General features: G+C 39.4%; 1 long non-coding RNA gene across 1 annotated transcript in view; it reads right to left on the minus strand.

Annotated features, from left to right (window-relative positions):
- Window positions 1-12,430: 12,430 nt before the first annotated feature.
- The window catches only part of LOC125753057 (uncharacterized), a 32,363-nt gene continuing 24,653 nt past the window's right edge, over window positions 12,431-20,140 (minus strand). The window contains exons 2-3 of the long non-coding RNA XR_007403965.1: window positions 13,530-13,615; window positions 12,431-12,643 (exon numbers count right to left, since the gene is read on the minus strand). This is a non-coding gene — a long non-coding RNA (uncharacterized LOC125753057). The remainder of the gene's footprint in view (window positions 12,644-13,529; window positions 13,616-20,140) is intronic.

Below are 20,140 nucleotides of genomic sequence, written 5' to 3' on the forward strand. Positions count from 1 at the left end.
ATTCAGAAAAGGCAGCATTTCCCCCGATGCATAATAGTATTCTGACACTGCTAAAGATATATAGGAGATGAAAATAACTCAACTTATTTGTTTATAGATTTCAAAAGTGAATAAGATTGCCTCTCCCTTGGCTCTTCCATTTCTTTTTCTGTAAGCAGAGAGTACTCACTGACTTGAACGCTCTTCACTCTTCCCTTCTCCTTATGTTAACGTGCGCTCTGACCCGCCACTAATTCCAAAGTCCAAGACCAAAGACACAACACTGCCTCTTCTTGCGTAAATAAGAATGGTAAGCTTGTTTTTGTGCTGGTCATCACTGACCTTGCTTTGTTAAGACTCTAACAATCTGTGTTGATATCAAAGGTCCTACAGAATGTTTAATCATCTCTGGATGATCTGCCTACCTCCAAACAGAAGACAGGGAGGCAGTACATTATAAATAAACCACAAGCCACGCCAGGCTCCATGCCCAGAAAAGAGCTACATATAAATAAGTGTTATAGATGAAGGAAGAAAGAGAGGGAGGGAGGGAAGATGGAAAAAAAGAAAGGAAGGCAAGAGGGAGGCAAGGAAGGAGAAAATGTCCACTTAACCTGCAGACACTGTGGAAAAATGGCTAAATAGCCATAAGATGAAAAATCCGATCTGTTCCTAGAGCCAGCCTCAAGCCTGTTAGAAAGCCTGAATAGGATTCTTATACATGGAGCTCTCAATGAAAGATAATCCTGCTTCTTGGCTGTATTCAAGGAGGAAGCAAAAGACAGGAGCCAGATGCTGTTTCCTTAGAAGGGTCCCTGGGGAAAGTCAATTCCCTAAGGGCCTCAGACGTAAATGATCATGGATATCCCAAGAAAATGATTTTCCACTGGCCTATTGGCAAACAGCGCAGATGGCAAATGATGAGTCTTTGTAATTGTCCTACCCACTGTAAGAGTTGTAGTTGGTCCTCCAAGTACATTTTAAAGGAACCCTAATTAGAATATACAACCCGCCTAAGGGTGGTAATTCTATCAATGGCCTGGGAGGAGTCTGTGTGAGGAAGGACCAGACTTTCTAAGTATTCTGATAAACATCATCAACAGTAAGGTGACAGCAGTGCTAAGGCTTGCCATTGTTAACACCCTTTTTCCTTTACAACCTTTTAGGTGCAAAGATTGCAAAAAAGAGGCCCATAAAAATCTCCTTAATAGGCCCCAGGTATATTGCATATCACCAACAGTAATTACTATAACTGCTGTAATCTGAGTTCACAGAAATGGCAGGAGCATTTTTAAAAAATTACTTTATTAAGGATTTCTGAGAGTTTATTCTAGTGCCGATACCAATTTCAATAGAGAGGAAGTTTCCATGCTTGCTAGATCTGCAAGACACAGCAACATCTGATGCAGCCGTCCAAAAATTATTCTCTCGTGCAGCCATGTTTAATAGGGAGAAATGTAGCCCAAAGAGTTAATGACATCACTGCTTATCAGGTTAATAACTGTGACTTCACCCAATTTAAACACACCGAAGACACTAGTTGTAGAGGAGAGGTGTTTTGTAGCACATCTAATTGTCTATTGACAGATTGAAGAGCTTGAAGTACTATTCTAACATGCCCTTAAATAAAGTGGGTAGAGCAGCTCTTCTCAAATTATTGTAATCCTGAAGAGTTCTGAACCTATCTGATACTTTCCTAGGGAGAAACACAGTCCACTTCCATTTTTAGCCTATTAACTGCTACAATGTTTCTTCCTATTGAAAGAGTGAAGATTGTTGTGTTTATCATATAAAAGATGAAATGGAAATATACACAACTCTTCTTCTTGAGTACTGCGTTTGCTGAGAAGGGTGATGTTCCTCTTGAATCTTTTATCATGAAGGTTTTAGTGTTACATTAACATTTCAAAGGGTAGGGGTATCAGGAGAAGAGGGAAAGGGTTGAGAGAAAGAGAAACTAGGCTTATGTGCATAATGATGAAACATGGAGTAATCAAAACTAATATTTTTGTGGTGTATGGTTGTGTATTTACTGAAATAATCTAACTCTGCTTAAGTACCTGACTGATTTCATCTAAAATTGTTGTCTGAACACTTCTGAAATTATAAGTATGCCTATATAATCAAAGCATAAATGGGAGATTACCTAACAGCACGATACACTCCATATCTATAATTAAATTTTACATATAGCTTTTATGAAATTCTAACTGTATCATCCTCATCATTCCCTATCATGACCAAGTAGAGAATAAACAAAGAGTTAGATGGAATTAAAACTGAAGATAACTTCAGTTACATTCAGAAAATGTTTAAGAAATAGTAGAAAAGAGAAAAAGAAAAGCAAATAGCAAAAACAGCACTTTCAAAAGATTTTGTAAAGCCATTTCTTCTTTGAGAATATATTGTATGGTATCAGAACACAAACAGAGAGCAAGCATTTCTTTTTTAATGTTTGCCCTAAGGAAAATATCATATAATATCTTTTTTTTTCACCAGTGTTTGTAAGATGTTTGAGATTGTTGGGTAGAAAACTGAGATATAATATAATTTTTTAACATCACATTTTTCATCTTTAATCTAATTTTCTTGAGCTTGGTCATGGTAGTCCCCTCTAGGATATAAATAAATAAATAAACAAACAAACAAACAAATAAATTCCTGAATCTCCTTAGAAATATTCCTGAACAGGAAATCATATGCCAGAAAAGCAATGCCTTCAGGGACATTAGACATAATGTTAAGAAGTCTCTTTACCATATTCTTTCTTGCAAGTTCACATCCAGTTAACATTTCAAGAAGGGAGAGCTAGGTATTGAGCATCCACAGATAATAGATCATGCATTCTAAGTTTCCTGAATTAGAACCAAGAACAATCAGGCAAATATAACTTATTCAATTTCTCTGGTTAAACAATTATTTTTCTAAATCTGTTAAGAAGATTTCTATGCATTGGTTACCTATAGAGCAAAGTAAAAAGAAAGCTATTTTTAAAAAGCGTATTTTATAATGAAGAAAAGAAAATGAGAAGACAAGCCACAGGCGACAATAAAATTTTTGCAAAGGACATATCTCATAAACAACCATTATCTAAAATATATAAAGAGCTCTTAGAAATCAACAATAAGAAAACATATAACCCAGTTTAAAAAAAAAATAGGCAAAGACCTCAACAGACACCTCATCAAGGAAAATATACATAACCAAAGTAAGCACATGAAAAAATGTTCAACATCTTATATAATTAGGGAATTGCAAGTTAATATGAGATATTACTACATAATGACCAATATCCAAAACACTGACAACACCAGCTACTGAAAAGGATGTGGAGCAACAGGAACTCTCATTCATTGCTGGCGTAAATGCAAAGTGGTACGGCCACTTTGGAAGACGAGATTAAGCATACTCTAACAGTGCAATCGAGCAGTTACATTCTTTGATTTACTGAAGTGAGTTGAAAACGTAAGACCAAACATAAACTTGCACACGGATGTGTATAACAACTTTGTCTCTCATTGTCTAAATTTGAAATCAACCAAGACGTCCTTCAGTAGTTACAAGACGTCCTTCAGTAGTTAAGCGGATAAATTGTGGTACATCCAGACAATGGAATATTATTTAATGCTAAAAAGAAATGAGCTATCAAGCCATGAAAAGACATAGAGGAAACTCAGATGCATATTACTCAAGTGAAAGAAGCCAACCTGAAAAGGCTACATAACTGTATGATGATTCCAACATTCTGAAAGAGGAAAAACTATAGAGACAGTAAGAGGATTAGAGCTTGATGAGGGTTGGGGGGGAGGGAAGGATGAATATGCGGAGCACTGAGGATTTTTAGCACAGTGAAAGTGTTCTGAACCATACCATAATGGTGAGTGTAGATGGACCTGCCAAAACCCATGCAACATGTAACCCTTAGAGTGAACTGGGATGTAAACTATGGACTTGGGGCATAATGATGTGTCGATGTAGCCTCATCAGTGCAAAAATGTACTTCTCTGGCGTTGTTGATTGGGGAAGAGGCTGTGGGTGTGAGGGCAAGAGTATATAGGAATTCTTTGGACTTTCTTCTCATTTTTGCTGTGACTCTAAAACTGCTCTAAAACAGAGTTTAATCAGAAAAAAGAAATGCATGTTCATGTTCTCTGCTCTTTTTATTATCCTATTTAAGTGTAAACAAATGCATTTCTTCAAGTCAGTTTTGATTTTGTAATGTTTTGTTTCTTGCCTTGAAGACAGAAGAAGAGTGAGGAGACCCCTCCCACATCAAGGCTGACCCTTTGCAGGAGCTAAAAACAGACCTGTCCATAGATTGTCCTTTCGGCTTGGGATATTATTCAACCTCACCAGCTTCTGTGAGCTAGAAGGGTTAGTAAGGAATAGGATAGCATCAGGGCTGGTGATCTTGAGCACTCCTTTGGCATGCAGTCTTGATTTCGAGCCCATTCCTTCAAGGAGCTGGAAAGCTCACAGAGAAGAGTATACACGACTTGACGTCATATGGCCAGAAAAGAGGCAAGATGGACAGATGAATTATTGACAAAAGCAAAATATATTTGGGGTAAAATGCTCCCCCAAATGCCTTCCTAAGAGAATAATTTTTATAAATGTAGTTGCTTCTCAAACATCTACAGTATCTTCTCTTACATTTTAATTAGGTATAAAATAATTCAGTCATGATGGTAACATATGAGATAAAAGAGACTGGAGAGAAATTCAGAGGTTATTGTGACTTAGTTGAAATTTATGGTCAAATAGTTTTGATCATCAAAAAGACAATTTATGATGTCCCAGGTACTAGGAATTTAGTAGCTGAGAATAACTTAACATTTCATTACCATTTTTATTGCCGTTTTGGAAAACACATCATGAACCCAAACAGACAGTCAACCTCATTTATTGAGCGTCACAGCATAAAGAGCCTAGCATTGTATGGTGTGGAGAGAATACAGGAGGAACTTCTGTTCATATATCCAAAATCTGCTTTGCAGATGCTTGTAATCTCGTAATGATTTGAGACCTCAACAAAGTTGTGAGGATGATCGCCTCCAAAAGGAGGCTGTCAGTATTCAAAAGGGCCGAAATAGCTAATGACATGTTGCTAAGAGGAAGAGCAAGCTATGGAACCATGCACGCAGAAAGATATAAATAACACATTCGGGTGACACCATAATGTTAATGGTAACTATCTGTTGTGGTTGAACTGTGAGTGATGTTTGCGCGCTCTCTGCCTTTCAGTTCCAAGTTCTCAATATTGAGCATGTACAACGTACGGATAAGGAAGACAGATTTCATGCTTAAAATTAAAGAGGAATAAGAGCTCCTATTGTTACAAATCTAAGACACACACATCTAACCAGTTTCAGGGATTTGATAAATCCAAGAAAAATACTTATTTAGTGAAAGAATAGTGGGAAAAAAAATAAGAACATGTGGAGAGAGTTGTAGGGGACAGAGAGGAGACAAAAGGGGAGAATTATCTTTCCTTCCCTCCAAGTTGGCAAGGATATAGGATTGACTTGGGGGTGGATCTCATGCCCAGGTTGGACTCTCAGCGCTTGGTCTGCAAACTGACGAGTCAATTACAATTGCAGCCAGAAGGGGGCAGCAAGGAGCTGTTCATGGGGAAAAAAAAAAAAATACAAACCCAAAAATACTCCAGAGGCCTGGAGGCTGCAAAGGTGAGGTAGTGGATCCAAACCGATGGAGGTGAGGCAAAGGGAAAGAGGGCCAGCTGGGAAATGCATGAGTGGAGGCCAGGCTAAGCACAGCCCCGAAAGAGACCTGATGAGGAAAAACATCATCCAGAAGGTTGAGGCCTGAGTAAGGCGAGGGCAGCAGAGGCCAAAGCTGAATTCTGTGGCAGGTTTAGGTACCAAGAGAGAAACGTCTAAAAAACAAAGAAAGAAAAGAAAAGAAAAGGAGAGGAGAGGAGAGGAGAGGAGAGGAGAGGAGAGGAGAGGAGAGGAGAAGGAAAGGAAAGGAAAGGAAAGGAAAGGAAAGGAAAGGAAAGGAAAGGAAAGGAAAGGAAAGGAAAGGGAAAGGAACATGTAAAAACATTGCTCCATGGAGTGGACTCTGGAAGGATTTCTAGAAATCTTTGTCGTTTTCAAGCGTCAGGAACCCATGGGGTCCCATCTAAACTGCAGGTCAACAGAGCTGGACTCAGACACAAGCCTCCAGTCCCCATCCTCTCTGGCCTGCACGCCCAGGGAACCACGTGATTTCCCTATAAGAGGAGAACCTGGGATCTGCAGGTCCATGTGATCAAATCTGAAGAGACCACCCATGCCCGGGCACACCCAGCCACACTCACAAATTAAACCTGCACCATGGGACAGATTTCTAAATCCGGTTTAATTCTATCCCTTTCTCTGATGCTTAATGGTTTTTTTTTTTTTTGGGAACTAGCAATACGACAGGCTGGGATTAGATAACGTGGGCACATTCATCCTCTGCTGCCCCTCCCTGGAGAGGAGTTGGCCTCTTTCTATTCCTTTCCCCTTCCGGCTGAGTCAAGAGGGAGGCTTGTCTGCAGGCCCGGAGCATAGAGCTAGGGCTTTCTTAGAAAACAAAATCCACCTGAGTGAATCTTAAAGATCTTATTGGGTTTATTCAACAAGTCATGAATTAGGCATCATCCCAGCAGAGAGAAAGGGTCTCTGGAGAACTGTACAAAATGACAGACTTTCGTAGGCAGGAGAGGGCAGCTCGAGGAAGTGACCAGCGATGAGTGGACAGTTGTAGGGAAGGTCCTTCTGGGGAACAGCAGGAGTCTGTCAACCAGGTACCTCACTAGTGCTGAGCGGGTAATTTGAGCCTGACCGGGTTAGGAGATTGAAACTGTGTTTAAGTTAGGCATTAAGGCTTGCTTTGGTGACAACTTAGCATGAGTGACTCTGTTTGGGGCCTGTTGCCTCTTTTTCAACCGAGTCAAGTCAAAGTATGTCCAGGGGCAAAGCCTGACCTTCCTGATGTCTAACCTCCCTGAGTCTCGGTTAGCCCGTCTTAAAAAAAATCCAGACATCAAGGATTCGTAATGGAAAAAATGGTATCATCGATTTATACAAAGCACTTTGTTTTTTTTTTTTTATTTTTATTTTTTATTTTTTATTTTTTTTGGGTATACAAAGCATTTTGTAAGATGCCCGGAACAGTGTGGGTGCTCGGTTTGTTTTTCATCCTTTGCTACATTCCCTAATAAACCTATAAAACCCCAAACACAGTGTCTTTCCATGGGGCTCATTAGATGACCGGCCACCACACATTCCTTTCACCCCTCTTCCCCCCCCCCCCCCCCGCCCGGGACATATTTTAAGTATTTATAATTGCTACTGAGATTGGTGACAATTTCCAGCTCACAAATTGGCTTCTCTTACATCTTATGTCTGAAGTCCTCTCTAAATGGTTCTCAAATATATTAATTATGCATAATTTCCCAACTGACATATGAAAAGGCTAAATTTCAAATGATTTCAGGATAAATGGAGTGCCAACTCTGGAAGACACAGCCTTCCCTCAACCATTGATAGCAGTGTGTTTGTTTGAAATCGGGTCACGAACTTGCCTAAAGAAGGGAGGGCCCTGAAGTGTCTCTGAGCAAGTGGGCAGGTGTTTCTGCATGCAGAAAGGCAAAGTCCACCGGGCTGAGTGGAAGACGGAGAAAGGCACCCTGAAACTGTATTTTCTCGCCTTTGAAAAAATTACTGACTTTACCCCTCGAGGTCCTTTGGCTATATGAATTTGACGCTGCTGACAAGAATATCAAGCCAGTTTGCATAGGGACTGTGAGTGTAGGATGATGTGGATATAGCACTTTGGAAATGAGAAGTGTTAACTCCCTCCAGTATGTTCTTCAATCAAGAATGAAAATGCCCCGTTTAAAAGCTCACTTAAGTTTTCCCCTGTGAAAATAAAGCCTCTGGGTCAATTTAATATTACCGACAAAACTACGACTGTAATATGAGTGCTTGAAAGAATAATTTGGGCCGACTCAAATTTGTGTCCTTAAAGGAAATAAATAACTTTATCATTCTGACAGGTAAGATCACCCGAAGTGCTTTGAACAGAAATGGGACTCCGTCTTTCGGAGTGAATGCTTTCATCTGAGGACTCCTCCTCATATACTCACAATACTGCCTTCAATTCAAATTACATTTATTTTCTTAAAATACGAATGAACTTCCATTTTCCTGCCGTTGCTTGCAGTGATGTCCAAGGAGTTTGTCCTACAAGAGGTGGCAGGACCAATTAGTCTCCATAAATTATCGCAACTGGGTAAGAAGCAAAAGTAGGGGCACGAACCTCAAATTCACCATCAAGATCCATCGAAAACTACAGTAATGCATTCACAGTTTTGCTAAGAAATGGAGACCTCTTTCCTCACCACTCCATCTTTTCAGCTTCATGAAGGCCGGCCCAAGGAGCACCACGCCAACATGACTTGAGGACGCCAGGAACCATAGAATGAACACAAAAGAGAACCACTGGCATTTCTGACCTGCTTTATATACCTTCCAAAGCAGTTTCACACGTATTATCACATCGAATGTTATTTTCCACTTTTGCAGTCGAGGAAACTGAGGGATACAGAAGTTAAATGTCTAGTTCTCAGTTACGATATCATGTTTTTTCGTGTAAACGCATGGATAGAAACAGCCACTCAATGGCCACAGGCGTCATGCATAAGTTATTTGCAGATTGGAAATAGAAAACTTGAAAATAATTGAAACTGGACGGTGTTCTCGTGCCTCCAGGGGTTCAGAGGGACCGTTATATTTAAGAGCAAGGCCAAAGATCGAATGACACTTAACTAGGCAACAATGTGTTTGTGAAACCTTGACCTGACTCTATTTCTGGATTTTCTGGGCTAGGACAGCTTTCTCCGTTTTTATTCCTCTGAGTTCTTCCTCTAGTAAAGTGGGCATGTTTGATGACAGCAAAATTGATGATTGAGAAAATAAGAAATGGACTCTACATGGTATTTTTGTAAATATTTATGTCACTTCATTCCTACCCAGAAATAACCCATGTCTTTTGCACAGAACCTCAAATTTGATACAGAAAACAGGTGGCCAAAAACAAGATGGTTAGGAGGATTCCAGGGGAACACCAGGCACCTAGAAATTCAGGAGCGTTAGCTGCCAGTGACCACAGTTGTGCCAAAATTAGTATTTTAAGTATTCGTTTCTCCCTCACACATGTCAAATATCTGACATGATTTGCATTGTGTGATGTTAGCTACTTAAATCGTAAGCTCAAAAGCATCATGACGACAAGAACTAAAAAGAGGCTTTGTAGGGCAACAATACGGTAAAACTTGCCACAGAGACAGTTCGCTCATGAACCCACTTTGACGGAGGCCTCTTTAGTCACAATCTATCAATCTAAATAAAAAGCTCTGAAAGGAGGCATTCCAGAAAATATTCAAATTGAATATTTATTTAGACGTGGTACCTCGAAGCTCCTTTAAAATAGTCTCTCAGATAATCTGTTAATGGCGTTTTTCTTGTACACAACACATAGCAACTTTAGGTTGAGTGTGGAAACAACTCTATTTAGTGCACTCACGGGCACGGAAATGCAAAGGGATGACGAGGTGTCATCTGTAATGATCGAGTGACGGGGCCGAGGGGAGGAAGTCACTTTAGAATTCTCGATGTGACGTGCGACACAGCTGTTGGAAAAAATCACTCATAGAAAAGCATCTTTGCTTAGGGTTGGTGTTCCACAGGACTAAGGCCTGCCAGAGAAGGCCTCGGAGTTTGCTCTCCCTTCCACCTGAAGTAAAGGTGTCTGTGGAGCAGATTCCTCCTTCTTTGGTCACCCATTAAATATCTGTCTTAACAAGTTCTGCTTTGTTTTTCTTTCTTGGATACCAATTCGTTGATCTCTGAAGGTTCCTCCAGGCCTACCCCACCCACCTGGACCTCTCCAGCCTCCAACCAAAACAAGTGGGGGTCTCGTAAGCTCCACAGGGGCCTTACTAAGGGGTGCACAAGGGGACGATCCCTGGAGGTGGAGGTCGAGGAGGAGGTTTATCACAAGGGCAGTCCTATCAGGGGCATACATTTACTTGTAAATCTCTTGGCTGTTATCTAGGGCAGTCGTGTGAGGGCCTGTGAGCTTCATAACCCCTTCCCCATTGGCCACTTGATCAAACAAATGGATGCATTTCCATTTGGATGCATCTCCAATGGATGCATCTCCAGGCTGGAGAGAGAACCTCTCCAGCTATCAGCCATGTGGTAGGGAGGGTCCCATTTTTCTCTCCACCAGAGAGAGACCTCACCTGAGAACTTCTGTCTCCGTATCTATCACAAGATGTGGCGACCTGAATGTTATTCATAAGTACCTCAAAATCTCACCGTAACAGTGAACTCACAACTTCCACTCTACTACTTCAATGTTTCTAGTATTCTCTAACTCAGTAAATGATACCACCGTCCACTCAGTTATTTTAGAAATCTGAAGGTCACCTTGACCCTTCTCTCTGCCTGGAGTCATTAATCTCTACCATTAGCTAGTTGAGATTCTGATGGATTTCTTTACCTATGACATTTTACCCCTGAGGTGCCTGCTTCACAGTCAACGGCATGCTCCTTGAAAAATGGAAATGATGACCAACTTACTCCTCTGCTTTAAAACCTTCAGTAGCTCACCAGCTCCTATATGATGCTGTCAAAGTCCCTCAAGTTTAATTATAAGCCTCCTGAAGCCCTGATGTATGTTGACCTCACCATCTAGCTTCATCTTCTGTTTCAGCTCCAAGACACGGGAAATCGTTGAGGCGCTTACACGTACCACACCACTGTTACTAGTCTGTCTGTGTTGAGAGTTTAGCTAAGCTACTCTATGATATTGTTGCTTTGACATCCATTTGTTTGATCTAGTGGCCAGAGGGGAGGGGGTTTCTGAAGCTCACAGGCCCTCACACAAGTGCCCTAGGTAACAGCCAAGAGATTTACAAGTAAATGTATACCCCTGATAGGACTTGCCTTGTGATAAACCTCCTCCTCTACCCCCCAGGATCTTCCCCTTGTGTACCCCTTAGATAAGACCCCTGTGGAACTTATGAGAACCTCACTTGTTTTGGTTTAAATTGACCAATCTGGCCTTAGCATTGAAACACCAACGCACTCCTTCTATGGACCCTAATAAAAGCATGTGCCCCAAGGCTTGCTGGTTTCTCCACCTGCACCCTGCCTTGACCTCCCTGTGGTGGCTGTGTACGTCCCCCTGCACCTATGAGTAATAATCTTTTCTATTTCAATTCCCTTGTGGTCTCTTTTTGAATGGTGGCTAACCATCTGACACCAGTCTCTACTTAACAAATGTTACTTTAACGAAATTATTCTTGTCTTAGCTAATCTGTTCTTTTTGCCAGAAAGGTCTTTTATCTGTTTTCTCCTGCATTCTTTATCTTCAGTAATAATGTTGCCTGAGAACAGTCTGAGATGGAGAGTTGTGAGAAAAGACATGTACTGGGAAGTATCCCTGCAGGGAAGTTGAGACAGTGGGGTTGGGCAGGGAGGGATAGAAATGCATAACAAAAGGCTCAGATGATCCCAAGGGGAGCTCAGCAGCTATGATGGACCCTCAATACTTTCCTGCCTTGAGGCTAGACAGCTGGGCTTTTAATTATCCTCCTTCCCCAATAACAAGTCACTGGATACCAATGTCTCCCTGAAGGGGCATGACCTTGACCAAGGCAGTTTTCTGCTGATGAAGACGATTCCTTCTAAGGCTCCTTGCATCTAAGGGCAAGAGTGTCTAAATCCTAAAGGCAAATCTACATGATTCACTATACCTGACAACTTATTACTTATCCTTTAAGGCTGTCAGCCATTGTCTCCTTCAAAAAATCAAGAAGGTTTTGCAGATATTCCCCAGGCCCTTGATAAGGCAAGTATCCCTGAGCAATCCTATAAACCTTCTTCCTATTTCCACCACTGATACTCTGCAGATTTCTCTGTCTCCCTTGCTAGAATGTGAGCTTTGAGATCCAGGACCTTTGCTTATTCATCTCAGTATCTCAGAGTCCCCAGCACAGAGCTTAACACAAAGCAAGAGCTCCAAACATGGTTGAATAAATGAACAAATATATGCTTGACCCCACTCTATAAATTCTTTGATTGTCTAATGAAATTGTAGTTTTGAGACACAAGTTGGTTATCCAGTGGGTTGTGAGATGCATTAAAATAGAATGCTAAGAAAAGTACTAAAATATGCCGATATTTACTCTTTTAAAAAACAAATCGAAACACATTCAAGGTGATCCCTATACTAACATGACTGTCAATCATTTGCATTTCAGTATGTTCATTTGAATGGGAGAAAAGGGGTGAGGTTACATCCACCTACAGAAGTGGGGTGCAGATAACACCGAATCTTAGCCCACCTATTATACAGCCATAAGGAACAACTTCTAATAGTTGTTGTGACAGCAATTTATTCGAGAAGCTTTAGTTTTTCATAAAATTCTATGGCAGTGAACTGTGCACATAAACATCAGCTTTCTCTCCTACCACAGTGAAAAATCCAGAAATGTGAAGAATGCTGCAAAAGCACTTTGATTCTAGCCAATAGTTTGAACATTCTGTTGTTTCAAGGCCTTCATGGAAACACAGAAGTTTTCATTCATTTTCCTTGCCACCACCTGATAGAAAGGTTATCAAGGAAGAAAACAATGTTAAGATGTGATCATAAGGGGAAGAGGGAGGAGCTATTCCAGGGCTCAATCATCTCATCCTTACCCATTTTTCCAAAGAAACATAGGCATGGCGGAGGAAGGATAAAACAAAGTTGTACTCTTGAGTCCAAAACAAATACTGAAAGCTATACTTCTTATAGGAAATGTAGCCCGGAGGGAAAATGAACTTTGAGGAAAAGAGTGCTTTTGTTTGAAATGTATTGCAAGCTCTCTCCTTGTCTGAGCCTCCCGCTGCTTCTGGGTCATTTGGCTAATGGCATATACCTCATCTCCCGCTAAGTGGGCAATGACAATCCTAGTTAGTTTTTCTTCAACTGACTAACCATGTTTAGAGCAAAGAAGAAACAGAATGATCTAATTATAAATGTTTAAAGGCATTATTAAGTACTTTGCTTTTCCAAGAAAACAAACGGAGTAGAGGGTTCTTCAGTGGGGCTAATGAAATCAGGGTTTTGTTTCTGCCTTTGTGGCTAACTTACTGTGGTCTACAAGCTCACTTTCATCTCTCTGAGCTTCAGGTAGAGGGCTGGACTGCTCGAAGCTTAACATGCCTTTCAGGTTCTATGACTCAAGAGGGATTTTTATGAAGCGGTGGCACTCTGAAGCCAAACTGCCTGAGCTCAAATCCAAAGGTAACCTTCAAGCTGTGTGAACTTGGGCAAGTCATCCCAACTGTGGGCCTAATCTTTACATTGCAAAATATGATAATACCTATCTTATTGATGTATTGAATACATTAATATATATAGAAAGAATATTCAATAGTCTTTAGCTTATTATAACTGCTGTGTAGTAGTTTGCCTATTATAATCTATAAAGAACATTGCAATACCTTGGATTTGGTTCCACTGTAGATCAAATCAGGATTTTTTTTTCCCCACTATAATCTAAAAAAGTCAGCAAATGGTATCCTTTTTCCTGTATACACAAATTGTGAAAGAGAAGTCACCAAATGCGGATTTTACCTATATTCTCTAATGAGTCTGCTTGGAATCTCCAAAATTATGTTAACTTATGGATTCCACAAACTTCCTCTTCTGACACATTCTAGGTTCTCCTTTCAGGTTGATAACTTAAGAAATTGCCTTCTCTGCTTGCCTTTTCTAAAAAATGGCACATTTCCACTCGAAACATTCCAAATCTGTTAATCAATTTTTATAGGTTGCTTGATTACTTGTAAAATATCAAACTATATATTTTTAACTCTTTTTTTAATCTAGTTCCCCCCCAAAAAAGATGGAGAATAGTCAAAAATTGCCAGAAGATGTCTCACATTCCTGGATTATATCCTTTAACTATAATAGACCCAGCATATAGAAAAATCTTATTACTGGAAGAATTGCACAATCTACAGTAGCCAATTGTTAGCAGGGCTGCCAGAAAGCAATGTGTTCCCTTCTGAAATTACATACTTATTGCTCATGTTGTTTTATTTGTTCTAAAGGTTAAACTTTTTGCTGCCCTTAAAATGTTATATGTCATTCTTTGAAAATCATATTTGAAAAATGCTGAATTCAGGGTTTTATTTCCATATAACTTACTAGTGGAAAAAGAGTCATTCTTTACATTCTGTTCTCTCTGTGAAAAGAGATCATTTAGAAACAATAGCATCTACTTTTCTAAACAAGGGAATTTTTTCCCAACCTGAGGCTTATATGTTTGAGAATAAGCCAGAAATTTCTTTTCTTTTCTTTTTATTGAGCCAAGAACCATTTAAAGTGTAGTCTAAAACCAAAGGACAGGAGAAAGGAGTAAAAGAGTTTCTGCAATTGACTTTAACCAGAAATAAAAAAATAAAAATGCTCACACTGTGGTCTTTTGAAAGTTATTTCAAATCTACCCAAACAACAAATGTTTTCCAGGTGACATGTAAGAACCTGTTGAATTCAGAATTTATCCAAATAGCCTTCTGGGCTGAAACAAACAGGTAGACTCGTTTCAACTCGTTCTTCTGGTGAGCATTTCTGAAAACATACCTTCAGAAATAATGACATATTTTAGCAAGCACCATCCTTTCCTTTTCTGAAACTATTAAGTTATTATAAGCTAAGTACATATTCTCTGAATTAATAATATGCTATTTTCAAAGTCAACAGTCTTGTTAATTTGCATGAGTTTCTGTTTCCCTTTGGAATAAACATATCCTGGATGTTTCCCAGCACTCTCTTGCAAACATATCTCCTTCTAATTACCCTTCCCATAGAACTGGTGGTTCAGCAGACTCAATGCAAGGAAAAGAAAGCTGCTATTATTCCAGAGGTGGGATGGTAGGGAACTATTGCAGTTGGCCTCAGGATATTTCTGTTTTGTGAATACTAATTTTCAGCTGGGGCACAGTTCTTTTATCTCCCTATCTCCTCTCCAGAAAACTAGGAATGACAATATTTTATATCAAGATTATGTAAGCCTCACCATTATAATATTGAATCATAGAATATTAATACTTGAAGGAATCTCTAATGGTCTAGTCAGTTTGTCTAATTTGACAAAAAAAAAGAAAGCTGATTTATAAATAGATTAAATATTTTATGGCTTACTAAAGAATAAGTATAGAACTTAGGTCTCCTGACTTTCTCTCCTATGTTGTCTTCATTGTGACATCTTGCCGCTCTTCCCATGGTATTTGATACACAGTTTAATTAGGTGTCATATCTAATTTTGGCTCCATTTTTCCAGGGACAACCAACTTTATATGCCTAATATCATTAATCCCTTAGTTACGGTTATCCTGTTTCCCTAATGGACAGAATGAGAGAAGAGAGAGTTGTACGATATATTTCAATTATTTAATTTAAATGTGACTCTACCAGTCGGTATCATGATCTGGCAATTCAGAATGTCAATAGAGGATTAACATCATTTTGGACAACTTTTAGCTTCAGGATTTGGTCAAGTGGACACAGGAACTATTTGGGGAGAGGGAGGGGTAAAACAGAACCTCCAGTAACCACAGGTTTATCAAAATGGAACAACCACATGAATCAGAAAATAGAGGTCCAGATGTGTATCAGAAACTGGCAACAGGCATCAAAATAATAAAGCAGATAAAAATGAAAGTACTGTTTTTCTCAATTCTTTTCTCCTTAGGAGGAAGATGCTGGCCAGTCCCTAGCTCCATGCAAGTCCCTGCTCTTATTCAGCTTTTCTCTCTTTTTTTCCTTAAGATTTTATTTATTTATTCATAAGAGACACAGAGAGAGGTGAGACACAGGCAGAGAGATAAGCAAGCTCCCTGAGGGGGGAGCCTGGTGTGAGACTTGATCCAGGACCATGGGATCAAGACCTGAGCCAAAGGCAGATGCTCAACCACTAACCCAGGTGCCCCCAGCTTTTCTTAATATAACATCCTCTGGTCATATATAGCACCCCCACCCCAAATTCAGAAATATTGGTCCAAGAAGGGTGTAAAGAGCTGTCAGGAGCTTCATAGATCAACTTGCTGGAGGTGAAAATAGCAATTGCATCTTAATAAAACACTCAGGTGATGAAATGGGAGCAGCAGGACTTAGATAGAGGAATCCAGCAGTCTGTCTCTCTCTTATGGCCAGGGCTACTGGGAACCTGGAAAATCTTGTTGCCGCTTAGGTGCCTGATACTTTAGTACCTGAAATTAAGAGGAGCCTTGTTTTCCTCTGTAAATGTGAATCTGAGACTTACTTTCTGCCATAAGTCTATCTCACCATCTTCCTTATATACCCATCCTCCCTGCTCTTATCATCTTGGAGACTGACATTTATGATGGACTTGACTTCGTGAACTCCTGTTATCCAGCTTCTACTTGTCCTTCAGTTGAACTAGAATGCCATTCTCTGTTTGAAATTGAGTTCCATGGGATCCCTGGGTGGCGCAGCGGTTTGGCGCCTGCCTTTGGCCCAGGGCGCGATCCTGGAGACCTGGGATCGAATCCCACATCGGGCTCCCGGTGCATGGAGCCTGCTTCTCCCTCTGCCTATGTCTCTGCCTCTCTCTCTCTCTCTGTGACTATCATAAATAAATAAATAAAAAATAATAATAATAAAAATATATAAAAAAAAAAGAAATTGAGTTCTAATAATCAAATTCCCCTTAAAACTGCTGTTCCCATGTCCACATTTACCCCAAACTCCTTCTCTCTCCATTATCTTTCACACTCAGCATGCTGTGGAGACAGTTAACACCTGGTGAGCGTCCAAGAATGGAAAACTGGCTTAACTTCAGCTTGTCCAGATGTGGTTTATACTCTTCAGAAATGATGATCATTAAAAAAGAAAGAAGAAAGAAAGAAAAGAAGAAAGAAAGAAAGAAAGAAAGAAAGAAAGAAAGAAAGAAAGAAAGAAAGAAAGAATCATAGCTTCCTTTGAAAAAGCTGGCCATCGTATATAACTCTACCTTTTTCAACCTGTTGAGAGCCATCCAATACCTTTAGAACAACGGTCTTCAAAATGAAGTGCAAAACCATAGCAGATGTGAAAGCTGATCCATTGGACCAGATGTGGAAGGAAATATCAAGACTGACATTTGTGTATCATTTTTATGTCTTCTTTTCTATTTTATACTCTTACAAACACAGAGAAATGTACATAAGATATTAGTATAATAGTTTTGATTTACTATGTATAAATAGATAGCATATATTAGAGGGAAAGGCAAAAAAATATTTTTATTGAAAGAAGTACATGACCAAAGCCTTGGCAGACTATTGCCTTACTATAAAAAGCCCTAGGAACCCAGAGTAAGTAGTCAATAAATCCTATTTGAGTAATTGGCTAATTTATTGATAAACAAAGCAAGTGAAACTATTACTGCATGCTATGGTGCACTCTTAGAGTCTTTCTTCATCATTGTGCCACTTGTCTCCAATTCAATTTTTAGTATCATTCATTCCTAAAAGTGTTCAGGAAAGAGGAATTTTCAAGAACAAGTTGTGTCAGTAGGTTGGCAACTCACAGGATTACAAAGTAACGTAGATGAAACTAACGAAAAAGTCAAGATTGGAAAAAAGTCTCAACCAAGGTCTGAGGTGAGCCTGAGAATGTATTTTCCTTGATTCCCCAGATTTTCTCATCAAAGAATTATCGAGAGAGCCAATATCTTAACACTCAGTCACCTCGTTGGTAAAGAAGAAAGCTCATCAGAATAGCTTATTCCCTGCCATGATATTTTGAAATATTCAGCTTGATTTAGAACTATCCATATGTATTCAGGGGTAAACAATGAAATTCTGAATCCAGAATTTAAATGAAGCCTAAAATGACAGATTGGTGTAGTTACAGGTTAGAATGTTTGAAGTTGTCATATGTGTGTTCTATACTCAGTGCAGATTATCATGAAACTCAAAAATGTAAATGACGATTTTGACAATTTATTATAAACCAAGGATAATGCAAAATAATTAATGTCATGTAAAATACCTTGTAAAATATAAATAATATAATATAAATGTAAAATAATTTGGAATTTGGCTGAGGACTATATTTGAAACACAAAGGCTATGGGACTGAGTGAAAAAACCCTAGATGATCAGCCAAGTCTCCTTACAACCATGTGAAACTGTTGCTTTCTTTTCACCATTTTAATAAGAATAACTCTAATTTTGTTTTGAGAAACAATCATCTAGTTAGAAATAAAACTTATTAAATTTTATCCACAGATACCTATAGAAAACTCATGCATTTTCATAGAAATCAGATTATGGAGAAACACAGGTTTCTGTGGCAATATACTGAACATGAGGATTTGGGAACCCATATAGGTCTCCGGAAATACCTCACTTTCAGAGCTAATAGCAATAATCTTAGTATGGAGTGCCTACTATGTGTTAGGCTTTGTACTAGGTACTTCAATTAATTTTCTCATTAAATCTTCACAATAATCCAATGGGATTGGAAACTTAGATTTTGAGAGATTAAGGGCTTGTTAAAAGTCACAAAACATGGAAATGGTGTTGCTAGGTTTTAAGGGTAGATTTATCTCATTCTAAATCATCTGTTCTTTAAAATTAAATTATGTTTACTGACAATTTTTAAATCATTGAACACCCAAGAACTACTACAGTAATGTATGTACTTTGTCCCATACGTCTGTCATAAATCTAGGCATTTCCAGAGGGGAAAAAGAGGAGGGGAGTGGGTTAAGCGTGAAGAGATGTAACACTGCACTAATATCCTCCTTCCATCTGTAGCATGAAATTGCTTCTTGACATAATAAAATATACAAAGTGAAGCTCTTTCCAAGGTATTTGGTGGTAACAGGACATTTAGAGGTAATGCCAAGAATTGAATGATAGATATGAAAACATCTAGGGAAATGAAAATAATCCTAAATCTCACATGAAGAGTGATCTTTGGGGGTAGGGACAGGAGGGGATTCTATGCCTTTATAATAGCAAGTGAAGGAGCCCAAGCTATCAGTGCCTGAGAAAAGAATCTAAGTAACCAAAGCTGTGGGAGAGAAGCTATTCCATGACTTCAAGTGAAGAGTAAAGGCCCAGAGAAGGTAAAAGGAAAGGAGTCCTTGTTGAGAAGGATGGTGAGGATTTGAGGAGAACAGCAAGCTCTGAGAAGATGGGACAAAAGTCCTCAAAACACAGTCAGTCTTCTAAAGAGAAGACCACCTGTTACTTGTGATCCTACTTAGTGAACATACAAAGATCCTTCCTATTTGAGGGAAATCTCATCCTAGGTGGGAGGTAAGGCTGATATCCTGTCCTCTGCCTGCTAGCCACCTCTGTATGGCTAGTCAGAAGCTCTTGCTGGACTTCAAACCTATAGAGAGTGAAAAAAAAGAGTGGAATCAGTTAGAGATTACTTACAGTAGTTGTGAGGTAATGCATTTTCCAAAGGCAATGAAACCATTGGTGGCTCCTTCAACAGACCAGCTTTGTGGCAGAGATAGATCTATAACTGCCTCCTTTGGCTCCTGCCAATCCTGGATCTATAGCCTTTCTGCTGATACCCTTCCAATAAATCCCTTAACCAGGATTTGTTTCTGTTTTTGTAACATGAACCACGATTATTACACACTGAAATGGTTGTTTATAGTGAAAAAGATGCCTAGGAGATATAAAATTAAAGCTTCTATTATTTCTAGAGAAATATTTGGAATAACTTGGATAAAGAATGAGTCATATCCCAAAGCACTATTTGGACAAAGGCTACCCAGGGTCTACAAAGGGGAAAAGAAATGGACAGGACAGGACCCAATCAAATGTCCCACTGAGGGGCACCTGGGTGGCTCAGTGGGTGAGCATCTGCCTTTGGCTCAGGTTGTGATCCCAGGGTCTTGGGATTGAGCCCCACATCAGGCTCCCCACAGAGACCTTCCTTCTCTCTCTGCCCATGTCTCTGCCTCTCTCTCTGTGTCTCTCCTGAATAAATAAATGAAATCTTTTAAATAAAAAAAAGTCCCACTGAAACTAAAAAAATATGGAGTAATTATTGTGTGTGCACAAGAGGTCTATACTGA

Source organism: Canis lupus, chromosome 19 (assembly GCF_003254725.2).
Source record: "Canis lupus dingo isolate Sandy chromosome 19, ASM325472v2, whole genome shotgun sequence".
Taxonomy (NCBI): Eukaryota; Metazoa; Chordata; class Mammalia; order Carnivora; family Canidae; genus Canis; species Canis lupus.